A 14,985-nucleotide genomic window follows, 5' to 3' on the forward strand; every position below is an offset into this window, starting at 1 on the left:
CATTTTCAGTCAGGTTTCTCCAGAGCCCACCCTGCGACTGATTCTCGACACTCACTTATTGACGACATACTGTTTGTCATCAGCTGCCGTTGCCAAGGCGACAGCTAGTCACCGGTTGGTCCTTGTCAGTACGGATTTTCTGCAAAAATTGGATTTTATTTGTTGATTGTTAAATTCAGATTCATTGCAATATGGAGCCTACTTTCCATATTCATTACACACTGACAGTATAATTTACATATAATTATTATACAAAAACAAACTCACATGATTCTCATTTTGAATATTATATCACTATATTTGCATAATGATTTTAATTCTTTTCGGAGGCACACTCCGTTTTTTCGGAACATACTGTACATTTGCTGTTCAGTAAGAGTTGCTTTTAGCATATTCATGAACGCAGCAAGGTACATAATACAGAAAATCTTAATACCTGTATACAAACTCATTTTTTTCTATTATGGAAGATGACATGAAGATTCAGTCAGAGCTCAGGTCATAGCCATTGATCAGATACTGTGTGAGGGACATGTGCACCCAGCCTCCTAAACGATGCTCATCCGGGGTGTTGGTTTATCAGTGTCCCTTTATTAGAAGCGCTAAGAGATGTCGCAGGACGGGGTACGCGCCGGACAGGAGTAGCAGGTACTCCATAGGGGGTACACACTTACACAAGAAGCATAATTTAGGGGTAACATTTCATAAACACTGCATGTCTGTAGACCATGGGATGAAAGCAGAGGACCTAAAGGAAACGCTTATTAGTTACCAAGAGGAGGGGAAAAAAGCTACTAATGAAACTAAAGTAATAAAAAGAATACATTATATGAATATGAATTGTGCAGGTCTATATGAAATATTGCCCTCCAGGATGCTGCACAATGAAGCCCGAGTTCTATTAATGTAATAGGAAATATACGTGCAGAAGTGGAAATGGAAGCAAAGATATTAATATGAACAAAGATGCAAAGATGTGAACACAGATGTAAATATGAAAGTGACAGTCAGTGCGGAGTTCTGTAGATACAACTGTATGTTGTGGTGTTGATGATCACACGGGTCACAAAAACGGACAGTGTCGTCATTTGCCGGTGTTCAGATCCCATATGGCTCTGGCGTAACAGTATATCTGCCCCTGTAACTATAGCGATTCATGTTTACTTTAGTTGCACCCACTGAGGCTCTCGAAACGGCACGATAAATCCAAAATCAGAGTCATTATAGTTTGTTCCACCTGCTTGTCTATTTGTTGAAATAAGGGCCCCTTTGGTGAGAATGTTTTTTACCTTCCTGGCGAAGACACCCTGAGACAGAAACAGGAGAGCATGCTTTCTTTGTGAGGACTCGGGCTTGCAGAGGTTTGTCAGCCCACCCGCTGTTGTTGCGGGGATACTGGCATTATTTACCTGTGTCGTCAAATCGTGCAGTGGGGATGCACGCAAACAAAAAGGGTGGAGGCAGTATTTCTGTCAGCTCTGGGATAACAACCCATCTGAACCTCAGGCGGCCACTGTGAGCATGGATTGTGATAGAATACATGGGGAACGGCAGTCTGTCCGAACTTCCTGGACGCTAGTTCTCCTCAGCTCAGCACTGAGAGATCAGCCACATTCTGGGAAACCTCTGTTAGATTCCATTGTTTCACCCTTAACACAATGAACTAGACCAGGAACACTTTCTCAGGGGGGAATTAGTTTATTTCCAGATGATGTTCTCTGGTGTAGTAGACAGCTTTCATAACCTTCCTCTGCGAAAGTGTGTGTGATATCAGCCATTTTACAGAGTCTAAGACAACAGACCATGTTTGATCATAGCCAGGGAGGAACCACAAGATAAAAGGTCAGGAACCAGAAGATGGTGATGAACGACTTGGTTCCTTGATCATCCCACCTTGTGGCAGCCTGATTGCTCAGTCTTTGTTAGCTGATCTACATTGGATAGCACTGTGCCTTTTGTTCTCAATAGGGAGTGAGGGCAGGGTGGCTTCCTGATTACCGTTACTATTACAGGAGGCCACACAAGCTAGGATTTCAGTGTTACAAAGTAAAAGAACAAGCAGTAATATAACAGAGCGACATAGCAAAATCCTTCACCACTGGCAAACTCTGGAGAGAAGAATGCTGTGGTTTCCACGTCACAAAAGACACAAAAATGAGGGCTGGTGGCCAGACGAGGGCCTGTCGAAATACAGTGGTACAGTACCTCGGTATAAGTCCGCTTTGGAATAAGTCCAACTTGGTATACGTCCTGTTTGGACGTGAGAAATTTTGCTTGGTATACGACTTTGTTTGGAATATGACTCGCGTGCTATAACTTATATGGGTCAAAATGAGGCACCACACCGCACGCTACCCTTGTTTACCTCTCGAGACAAAGCCACAACTGCCCATGAGTGTCAGTACGGCAGTTGCTACCATTCAGTGAACAACCCGCACTATACAGTAACTCTCTTCATTTATTTCATCTAATTGCTTTTGTATTTATGTAATTTAGTATTAAGCAGTGTTTAAATTATTTTATACAACATGCCAATAACAATAGGATTTTTTTTCATGGGAACGGATTAATCATTTTCCCTTTATTTCTTATAGGAAAAATTCATCTGGTATACGTCCTGTTAGGTATAAGTCCAAGGATCTGGAACGGATTAAGGACGTATACCAAGGTACCACTGTACTTCTGTAAGGTCTTGCCTTTTCAATGGCAGTTTGAGGTATATAGAAGGCGTTCATTATTAGTCCAAGCATATGCACCAAAATCACTGGAGGCAACAACAAATTACACAGTTACCCATTTTTTTTTGGGGGGGGGGGGGTCTGCTGAGCAGTAAGGCTTTTAGCAGGGAAATTTAAATTAAATGTATATTTCTGATACTTCTCATCGTTTTGCGTATCCATGCGGCAACTGATTTTTCATCTATCTTGCAAAGAGCTGATGTTCAGCCTGCACACCGTAGCATCAACGGTAATTATTTGATACTGACTACTTTCACCTCATTGGAAGTGCTAGCTTCCAAACTCTCAAACCATCTCTTTGAATCTAGTCAAAAATCAGCTGTAGTTATTCCATCTAGTGGAGAGGACCAGCCATAATTTTATCTGCTGCTATTGGACGACTGTTACAGCTGTTCCTGTCGTATGTGAAGCATTGTGACTCACCGGGTGTCTCTGCTGCCTCATAACTCCAGGGTTAGAGTTTCAGTCTCCCATAGCACATGAGTGTGAGTGTGAATGTGCCCTGCAATGGACTGGCATCCCACCTGGGCTGTACTCCAACTGTGTTATGCTACCTGGAATAGGCTCCACCTCCTACCCCATCCCCCCCCCCCCCCCCATCCCCTCTTCACTCTGACCAGGATAAGCAGTTGCAAGACAGATGGATGGATGGATGGATAGATGTCCTAGTCATCTCCAAAAAAACTGTCAGGGTAAAGAATTCAACTTCTATTAGGCACTGTTATCTCAGTCTTTCACATGGGCATTAAATTGAATTTCGCCTTATAGTTTAATTGCAATTCCGTGTCAGGAAGGAAAAGTCAAAGGGTATATAAAAGTTATTCAATTTAAAATTAGAAACATGAGGCGCAGCACGGCTATCCCTAAAAGGTGGAATAAACGGAAGACCTGCTAAGGAACAGGGCTGCATTGCGACTCACACATCCAGGTCGTGGGTTCGATTCTCCACCACTGCCGTGTGTGTGTGTGTGTGGAGTTTGGGGCATTGTCTTTTGGGGTTGACTCCAGGCCCCGGTTGTGAATGATGGATGGTGTATAAAACAATAGCATGCCATGAAATTAGATCAGGCTTTTGAGCACTATTATGGTCTGGGGGTGTTGAGGATTGCTTTCTACCGACCTGCCGAACATTACAGATCTCACTTGTTATGGCTGGATATTCTCTCACATCCCTTTTTCCTGGGGGTCTGAGAGAGAACCTCCTTTCTGGTTATGATGAAGCGTCCCTAACTGTCACGCCACCTTCTGTCTTTCCGTGGTATTGACACTGAGCAGCCACATAACCCCGTTACCGACCGAGGTGTCCTCTCTGTTTTTAAACATTCCCCGACATGAGTAATGTTTTAGGGGGAAATTTTGGGGTTGGAGGGGGGAGACTTGCGTTGTTTCCTCTGACCTACTTTACCCTGAATTGTATGCATAGCTGTTTTTGTGTCTCTTGCAGCCATCCTGCACGCCTGAGGTAAGGTTGTGCCTTGCTTTAGTGGCAGGGAGGCGCCCCGTCCAATCGCAACCCTCAGTCCCGGAAGCCACTTTTAGGATGACTGACTTGCAGATGACTGAAGGAATCTTCCTCCAGCATCCTTGTCTGTTGCTCAGGCAACCAAATGTAATCATGAAAGGTGGGAACCATGACCGTTTGAAAAGTGACATTCCGGGAAATATCAGCAGTTGCATTCCATCACCTTGAAACCACTAAAAAACTAATGAATATTCCTAAATCATGATAAAAATATCTAGTGTATATATACAATTATGCATCGGCTCAATGTCCATGGTTTCTGCGTTAAAATGCTGAACAGAAAGACAAGACAGTGAATTAATGTTAAAAATGCAGCATATGATTCAGTTCTGAGCTGTGATAAATTAGTTATGCAATTATGTAAATCGCTTGAACAAAAAACTGTCGTAGTTCCATCCCTGGCAACACTGAAGAGCAGCGGCCTGCAAGAAAGCCTAGGTTTTGAATATGATTTTAGTTCTTTTCAGATTTAAAGGCTTAAGGCCCTAATTACAAAGATTTTGGATAGTATTGCCTTTAATCTTTTGGTAGTAATGTAAAACATGTACCACATTTGAAAATAACATCTTCAGACATGCTCCAGATGAAATATAGATGAGACTGTCCTCTGTGGGACACCCTGAAAAGCCCTTGACTGCTGCTGGTTCCTTAATGGACCGAATGGTCAAAATAAACAACAAAACTGAAGTTCTGAACTTGCTATGGGTATTGGGAAAATGTGCTAATCTGTTAAAGGTTAGGTAGGTCCTCTCATTGGAGCAGTAAACAATATCTTCCCCTCTTAAGTATTTTCAGGGGGAATCTGTCACGCTCGCGGGTTGGGTGAGTAGGAAGCAGGCGAGCGTAGCCAGGTAGTCAGGGTAACGGGGTTTAATAGCAAGCAGACGCACAAGCACGGACATCAACGGACACTACACAATGACAGATCTCGGGAATACAGACAGACTCGGACTAAATACACAAGACTAGGTAACAGAGAACGAGCTACAGGTGGGAACACTTAGGGCGAAACAGGAGGTAATGAGGTGGGCGTGGCACACATCGGGAGCGGACGGAGCGGGGCGTGACATAACCCCCCCCCAAAGGCGCGCACACCGGGCGCGCCAGGGAGGAGGCGACGGACGGGACGAGGGAACAGGACCTGAAAGACAAAACAGAACGTCAACCAAACCCAGGGAACAGGACGGAGACGCAAAAGACGAACAGGGACGAAACGAAGGACAGGACCTGACAGAGAACAGGGAAGGCGGAGAGACAGACCCAGAAGGGAGACACAGGGGGAACACCCACAGGCGACACGAAAGGGCCAGGGGTGCCAAAAGGAGGGACAAAGGGACCAGAAGGAGAAACAGGCGGGACGAACGGAAAGGGAGGAGGAACAAGGGGAGCACGAAAAGGCCCAGGCGGGCGACGGGCAGCGGCCGGAGGGGCCGCAGGGGAGAGGGAGAAGGGAGCAGGAGGGGACCACCCAGGGACCAAGGGGACGGGACGAGGGAGTGACGGAGGGGACCAGGAGGTAGCAGGAGGGAACACCAGGGAAGGCAGGCAGGAGGGGGAAGCCGCGGCAGGCGGAGGCGCAGCCGCAGCCGGCGAAGGCGCCGTCCGACGCCAAGCCGGAGCAGGGGGGCCCGGAGGCGGCCGACCGGGAGCCGGAGGCGGGACCGAGGACCGGCACCCAGGGACCAGGGGGGGACCCGGCGGCGACCGCCGACCCCGAGGCGCAGGACCCGCAGGCAGCCACCGAGCCACAGCCAGGGGCCGAACGGGCGAGCCAGGGGGCAGGGCGGGCGGGACCCAGGCCCGACGCCTGTGTCCCCGTCCCTTACGGGACACTGACAGGCGGGGTCCTGGGGGGCGTCGGCCTTGCTGGGGTAAGGGCGAGGGAGTCAGGGCCTCTAATGAGGCAACAGGCGTGGCAGTCAGAGCCGCGGGCGTGGCCGCAGGCGGGGCAGCCAAAGCCGCGGGCGTGGCCGCAGGCGGGGCAGCCAGAGCCGCGGGCAGGACAGCCAGAGCGGCGGCCTCAGGCGGGGCCGCGGGCAGGACCGGAACGGCGGCCTCAGGCGGGGCCGCGGACAGGACAGGAACGGCGGCCTCAGGCAGGGCCGCGGGCATGAGTCCAGCAGGGGGCGCCTTGGTGGGCTTGGGTGCAGGCGGAGGCGGCACAGGGACCTCAGCTGCAGGCACCACCAGCACGTGGCCAACAGGGGGCGCCGCAGCAGGCACCACCAGCATGTGGCCAACAGGGGGCGCAACCGCGGCGTGCACCTCAGGCAGAGCGGAGGCAGCTGCAGGCGTGCGACCAGCAGGGGCCGCTTGGGCAGGCGCCTCGGGTGTCCGGTCAGCAGGGGGCGCCTTGGCGGGCGCCGCCAGCACGCGACCAGGAGGGGGCGCCACCATCACACGGCCAGCAGGGGGCGTAATCGTGGCCACCTCAGGCCGTTCAGGCGCCGGCAGGACGGGCAAGACAGGCAGTTCAGGTGCCGGCAGGACAGGCGAGACCGGCAGTTCTGGAGCCGGCAGGACGGGCGAGACCGGCAGTTCAGATGCCGGCAGGACGGGCAAAACAGGTAGTTCAGGTGCCGGCAGGACAGGCAACACAGGTAGTTCAGGTGCCGGCAGAACGGGCAAGACGAGCGCCGCCGTCTCGTGGTCAGCAGGGGGCGCCATGGCGGGCACCGCCACCACGCGGCCAGCGGGGAGCGCCTCGGCGGGCGCAGCCTCCACGCAGCCAGCAGGGGGCGCCTCGGCGGGCGCAGCCTCCACGCAGCCAGCAGGGGGCGCCTCGGCGGGCGCAGCCTCCACGCAGCCAGCAGGGGGCGCCTCGGCGGGCGCAGCCACCCCGCGGCCAGCCACCGGGACTGCAGGCAAGCCAGGCGGGTCAGATGGGACAGACGGGTCAGGCAGGACAGGCGGTGCCGTTGACAAAGCGGCGGAAGCTACAGCAGGCGGTGCCGCAGGCAGAGCGGCGGCAGCTGCAGCAGGGAAGACAGGCAGGACGGGCAGGTCGAGCGGTGCTGCTGGCATCGCGGCGGCTGCAGCAGGCGGTGCTGCAGGCAGATCGGCGGCGGCAGCAGGCAGCGCAGCCGCGGGCAGATCGACGGCGGCAGCAGGCAGCGCAGCCGCGGGCAGATCGACGGCGGCAGCAACCGCAGCAGCAAGCGGTGCCGCGGGCAGAGCGGCGGCATCAGCAGCAAGCGGTGCCGCGGGCAGAGCGGCGGCATCAGCAGCAAGCGGTGCCGCGGGCAGAGCGGCGGCATCAGCAGCAAGCGGTGCCGCGGGCAGAGCGGCGGCATCAGCAGCAAGCGGTGCCGCGGGCAGAGCGGCGGAAGCCACAGCAGGCGGTGCCGCAGGCATCGCGGCGGCTGCAGCAGGATCCGGAACATGCAGGTCCGGAGGCGGCAGGAGGGGTACCGAGCACGTAGGCGCCTTCCCTTTAAGGGCTCTCGGGACCCGGGGAATAGCGTCTCTTACGGCGCGGATACCTCCGACGCCCAGACGCTCCAGCCGGTAGTAATACGCCTCCAACGGCGGTGGCTTTTCCGGGTGGAGGCTGGTCAGGCGGATAGCGGCGGTGTCATCCCAGGCGGGGAGGAGAGAGCAGGCTCCCAGGTAGAGCGAGGGAGTCGCCTCCTGCTTGTCCTCTCCTCGCTCGGTGAGCCGGCGCTGTAGCCGACGGAGGCATTTCCGGGCTTTCGTCAGCGGGTAATGCTGTCCGGGCGGGCGCTCCTCTTGGAGCAGGTCCCGGCCCCGGCTAGCCAGCTCCATGGCTACCGGGTCCTCCAGGACCTCTGGCTGGGATTGCCAATACACGAAAGTTTGCAGCAGTCCGAGCCGGTGGTGCTCGGACTGCTGCTTCGTGCTTTCGGGGAGATCTGTCATTCTGTCACGCTCGCGGGTTGGGTGAGTAGGAAGCAGGCGAGCGTAGCCAGGTAGTCAGGGTAACGGGGTTTAATAGCAAGCAGACGCACAAGCACGGACATCAACGGACACTACACAATGACAGATCTCGGGAATACAGACAGACTCGGACTAAATACACAAGACTAGGTAACAGAGAACGAGCTACAGGTGGGAACACTTAGGGCGAAACAGGAGGTAATGAGGTGGGCGTGGCACACATCGGGAGCGGACGGAGCGGGGCGTGACAGAATCACATTCCTAACATATTTTAAAGATCTTTAAGCTAATGTGCAAATAAAACCTCTGCCTTAGATCCCAAAGAGTAGAATATATTTATAGAATATATATCCCAAAAAAGCAGCTTTGTGGTAATTGTATGTGGTACTGCTGCCACATTTTTATACAAAGCATAATGACGCACATTGAGAGAGACATGCAACATTGAGAGAACTAGGTAACAAATGGATGGATAGACAGATGGATGGATACTTTATTAGTCTCACAAGTACTGAAGATCCTAAAGGCTCGCCTGGAGGTGGAGCCTATTCCAGGTAGCATAACACAGTTGGAGTACAGCCCAGGTGGGATGCCAGTCCATTGCAGGGCACATTCACACTCACACTCATGTGCTATGGGAGACTGAAACTCTAACCCTGGAGTTATGAGGCAGCAGAGATGAACTGGTCATTTCTTAATCAGCTAAGATAGGGATAATGATAAATAACATAAGCTTCAGCGCTGGGTAGTTTGTTTATGGTGCCTGGTGCTTCAGGTTAACGTGAAATGCATTTCAGGTGGGGGTTAGGGGTTGTTCCTTCCATGAGGATCACCTCTGGAAAATTCGCTGAATAGAGTATAGCCTCGATGTCACCCCCTATAAATGCATCTCCTCCCTCACTGCGTGGCTTGTGACCGTGTCCCACATCGTATTTGTTCCTCCCCGAATGTGACTCAGCATAGCAGCCCCCATCTCCCTCTCTCTCGCATCTCTGCTGCAGCTGTGGGAGGGCCTCGTCAGTTCGCTCCTTGGCTGAGATGTCAGCCGTTGAAACACAGATGTCCGTTAAATCGACCCGAGCATCGCCTCTTGTGCGGAGCCTTCCGTGTTGCTGAGACAACGGGTCTGGTTCACCCACCACCTCCCACACTTGAAGGTGTCCTGTCCTCTTGCTGCTCCTTCCAGATGTATACAAAGCAGGGTCTTGTGTACCCCAGCCCACAACAAGAACGACCTTAACCTGACAAGACCATTTTACTCACTCAGAACATTTTAAAAAACTGAACGATGAGACAACTTGGCTGATGGGTGATGGTTCGCCAAAACTGAGTAGCTCCAAATCCTTTCACCTTACCTCACTCTCAGCTGTAGCTGGCCTTCCGCTTGATGCGTGCAGATACCACCTAACAGCTTATGTGCCTTTAAGCTCCTAAACCGGTTATCTGAATAACCTCCTTGCATTAACGAGGGGTAAAGGCGAGGTTATGCCTCTGTGTTATCTGTCACTATGCCCTTATTCAGTCACACCGCTACTGAGTTTTTGCCAAAAACACACTTTCTTGTTGCTACTGGATTTTGGAATTGTTTAAATCTCATAGTCTGGGGAAAAAATGCTGGTCTAATTGAATGGGGGTGCAAAGTTTAAACTTTCAGCTTTTTTTGAGAGAACTCTTTAAGATAACACCATCCATCTTCCTTAGCCGCTCATTCAACAGAGAGCCGGGGTGAGCCTGGAACCAGTCCCAGACCGGACACCATCTTGACAGGACGCTAGTCCACCAGGTGGCACACCTTCACGCAATTTTGAGACTGCATTTCAGGGTTGAGAATCAAAGGTGTGAGGCCAAAGTGTTCCTCAATGAGCCACCTAGACAACACGTTTTCTGATATGAAACATTAGACTGTTAAACTGTTTGTGTACAGAGTCGGCTCTCAGGAAATTGATCCTGTAATTAGTGTGTGTCCAGTTGCACCCAGGATGTAATGCCATGGAAAACGGGAAGCAATCAGAACATGTGTGATGCCATTTTGGCCTGGAGATCAAAGCCAGCGAACGACGGCTTTGTCCAGGTTAAATCATCCTTGCTGGGTCCCAGCTCCTCCCAGATATCCAGAGACACATGGAGACAAATCATTTTAAATCCCACCCCTTTCATTTGCAGGTTAAGCAGCATTCCAATAAAACTCCCAGAGCTTGCTGTTTTTACCTGTTGACTGTCAAATGCAGAAAAATAATAACCCTGACATCAATAAGAGGAGTGCTCCTGACAAAAGGACAGACACTACAATAAGGACTCTATTTATAATACAAACTGACTGCTAAGGGGTTGGCGTAATGGAAAAATACATCTCCAATCCTCAGCTAAACTCTATTCGGCTACGTAGAATCCATGGACTGAGAGTCTCTGTTGACCTTCTTGTCTAAGATAGATGGGACCAAATCGAAACATATGAGGAGAGAGGGAAAATTAATTTATTTGGTTTGTTTACTTATTTGAGAGCAGCTAAGGTACACAAACGGCAATGAGTGTGATAGATGACATCACAGGACTACATTTGGACATCATGCACAAGCGGTGGCCTTTAAAACCCATCTCTGCTGGCAGATTTCCCTCTTGGGAAGTCAGATTAGGGTCATTTCCTTTAGCATTGACACACCAACTATCGTTTATGGGGCTCTGAGGAAGACAGGCTGGAACGGCCTGGCTTGTTTGGTGACTTAAGGGTCCCAGAAACCCATATAGATCAGCAGAATGATCCACTTCAGTGACTTAAAAAGACCCGCGTGTCCAGACGCTATTGATCCCCCAGGCTAGTTTTGGAGAAACATGGGATTTCTTTCCTGTCCTGAAATGTATGTTACAGGAGTGAAGCATGTTGAGTAAACCCTTCCTGCAATGAGTTTGCATTCAGCTTTTGTTCGCTACTGCTTGGTAGAGAACTCATTACCAAAACTGGATTGCAGTGTTTTATTCTGTGATGAAACCTCAGAAACCTTCATTCAGGCTGAAAATATTTAACCAAAAAAAACAATAGAAACTTACCACTTGAGCCATGAGTAAATAAGCAAACCATCCAGCACCAGTTAACACTGAAAACCGAGCTTTCTGTAAAAATTTGGACAGAGACAATTTTAATTTAATCTAACTAATAAATTTTAAATCCCCAAATTTAAATACTGTTCACAGGGGTCTCATTAAAGCCTATGAACAGAATCATTCTCAGTAGATTCGAAGCCAAAATGAATCCAGCCCAAAAACTGCAATAGAGATGAACAAACACTTTATGTCCATTCCAAGGAAATCCTGATCCAGACAGAATGACCATCTGCCTTCTGTCACCCAGACAAGCAGGACAACACACCACAAACCCAGGTGAACCTCCCGCGTACGCACTCATCACCACTCTTACTAATGTCTTCCCAGAAGCAGCGCTATTCCTATTTTCCTCAAAAATATTCAAAAATTACGCAACACTTTACTTAATGCATTATAATGGTCGGTATAAGAATTAAGGATGCTTTGTACTCCATTATGAAGGTATTTGTAGTGCATTATAGATGAGAGCTTCATTAAGCATTCATAATGCATAATAAACATGGCTATAATGTGTTATGCCTTTTTATAAATAGTTAGTCATGCTTATAATACTTTATGAATGCATTTTAATGAATTATGCAAGAGGCTATAATACATTATACATGGGTGTTTTAAGCAAAGTGTTACCAAAAGGTATTTACCATACTGTAGCTGCAAGAGGGCTCTTACTCATGTACCGCCGGTGCCCCAGAATGTGGTCCAGACCTGGTTTTTACTCTACGAGGAGCCAACCTCACATCTCACATGCAGGCGAGGAGCTGTTTAGAAAATATTGCTGGAATGCTTTATGAAGATTATGATGAAGATAATCAAAATAAGTCATGTGGTTCTGGGAATTTAATTTGACTTAATTAACCAGGCGGGGAGAGAATACCTTGTGAATTTTAAACCAGAATAAAACCCTAGAGGTGATTCCTGCACTGTTGTTAAGTGTGCAGTGAGGAGCCGCCACTGTTTTGCAGCTGATCCTCCTTCGTTCCGGCTCGCGGGGCAACTCATTAATCAGCATTAAATTCATACCCATTCGTGAATGATACATTTCGTGTTTAATGTTTGGAGAGGAAAAACTCCTGACAATGAATGTTCTGTTTGTGTGTGTTATTGTTTTGTAAATATCCAGTTGAGAACATAAGGCTCTCATTTATCAGTAATTAGTAACATTAACATAGAAATATTGATTAGCTTATGAATATATTTTTAAAATTATTTTATGACTAAAAGACTGCAGATTCAAACTTAAAAACTGCATTTGGCTTATAAAAAATAAAATAAAAATTGGTAACACTTTCTATGAACCTTCCATGTATAATGCACTATACAGTAGATACCTTTGTGACGTCCACAAAAGTGCCACATTTGTAATTTATGAAAATACTGTATGATTTTATTATTGTCTTTCCTTTGTATTACATATGTATATATGTCTACTCCAGAGAGCATGAGATATTCATGCATCCTAAAGGTTGGGGGGCACTGCCGCATAGCGATTCTCTGCATCATCGTTATGAACTTTCTCATAACTGCAGAGAACGCCAAGGCATCGACACGCTGTTGTCCTGCCTCCTCATTATTCTCCTGTTTTTCAGGAACTCATCTGTTAACTCAGGTGCCGCTGGGCGGTACCCGTTACACCTTCATAATGCATTATAATGGCCAGTACAATACAGCACTGCAATATGAAGGTATCAATATTGGATTATAGATGAGAGCTTCATTGGAGCTTATGAAGTATTATAAATCACCGCTATAATTCCTTATGACTGTCAGCAGATGCTGTAGTACTTTATTTATTCTCATACTGACCATTGTGATGAATTTTTGAAAGTATCTATAATATATTATAGGTGACAACTTCAAGTAAAGTTTTAACACTTTTTACACACTTTTAAATTGTATTCTATATAAATTTACTTGGATAACCTGGTCAGTCAGTGGATCTTATCATGAAGGCCTGTCTTCGACTCAGGCACCCTTACACATCAGATTATGTCTTCCCAGCTGTTATGCAGCCTGACGGTTGATCTGTAGGCCATCATGTAACATTTATACAAGCTGCTGCTGTTCTACATTCACAGGTTGACATGTCACAGTGATTTGATGTTCATGCTGCACAATGCAGTTTATTTAGCATGACCAGAGTAGTTAGTAATTAATACTCTGCTTGAGCATTACAACAGATGATGCACCTGGTTACTTGTGTTTTTTATCGCTATGTATAGGCATGTCAGCCTCAATCCTGAATGAAAAACAAAACCTTGGCATTTTGGACAGTAGCTTCTCTATTCTTGGATGTCTTCTTCGCCAGCCAATGTCACTGAATCCCTCTTTTAAAATGATTTTTTTTTTAATCTGCAGTGTCTTTTTCTCAGTTTACTGACAGCTTGTACATGCATTACATCACTGTCATTGACCAAACCAATATACCTGTATGCAATAAATGCTGCTGTTCGCAGTATTATTATTGCAAACACATATAGATACACTCGGTGGCCACTATATTAGGTACACCAAGGATGTATTCCACAAAGCAGTATTTTTTTCATTAGCCAAAATCCAAATGTAAGGATTGTCCAATAGGAATATCACATACCTCTCCTCCTATTGGACAGTTTTCATGTTTGGCTTAAGTTATTCAGCTAACTGGGAAATTCTGCTTTATGGAACACCCCACAGCTCATTAACACAAGCAGCCTGTTCCTTCAAGCAGCTAATAATGTGGCTGAAACTGAATATTTACAGCATGAAGACAGGGTCAGGAGGTTCATTTATTGCGTGGCTAAGCATTCGAATGGCAAAGATGTATGAATTTAAATGTTAGGTTCCAGTATCTCAGAGATAGGCTCCCTCCTGGGATCTTCACATACTACACCCAAACTGAGTTCACAGGCAACGGTGCAATAAACAAAAAGCATCTAGTCAGTGCCAGTTCTCTGGGTGAAATCACCTTGCTAATGAAAGAGGTCAGGGGAAAATGGCTAGGCTTGCTGAAGCTAACAGGTGTGCAGAAAGCAATCTCCGAATGCAGCCCTGTTAAGTGTTTCTGGAGACAGAAGCGTGCTCGACCTGCTACCACGTAGGGCAGTGTTTCCTAATCCGGTCCTCGGAGACCGACACATGGTCCACATTTTTGCTCCCTCCCAGCTCCCTTACTGGGACGGTCTGTGGGTCCCTGAGGACTGGATTGGTAAACACTGATGTAGGACCTAATAAAGGGGCCACTGAGTGCATTTTAAAGTAGCTTAAATGTGCAGTTAATACTTGAAGCCAATAGCCAGTTTTTTTTTCTCTACAGATTGCCTCCCCCACCCATTTCTCCCCCATTCTATGCGGTGGGGGCTTGAGCCCTAGGGCTATGATTCTGCCGAAGGGAATTGGTAAGTTTTCATGTTGTTCCATTCCTGTGAGAGAGGGTCATCCACTAATTTAGTGGATAAGTGTTCTGAAAGTTTGGTCCTACCATAAATTAAGCAAAATGAATAAGCCTGCAAAAATAGCCTTTGACTTCAAATTAGTGTAGAAGGCAGAATTTTGAAAAAAAGCATTGAATTCAGTTTGTGGAAGAGAAACTGTAATTTCCATTGGCTTAATGGGCCAAGTCACGGATAGCAAGGCCATATCTGGCCCCCTACACATTTTTTTCCGACCTGTTTGCTATGCACAAATATTGAAAGTATGTTTTATAAATGAATGTAATAATTGTACTTCAAAAGCAATACTAGCACATACTTG

Source organism: Paramormyrops kingsleyae, chromosome 13 (genome assembly GCF_048594095.1).
Source record: "Paramormyrops kingsleyae isolate MSU_618 chromosome 13, PKINGS_0.4, whole genome shotgun sequence".
Lineage (NCBI taxonomy): Eukaryota > Metazoa > Chordata > Actinopteri > Osteoglossiformes > Mormyridae > Paramormyrops > Paramormyrops kingsleyae.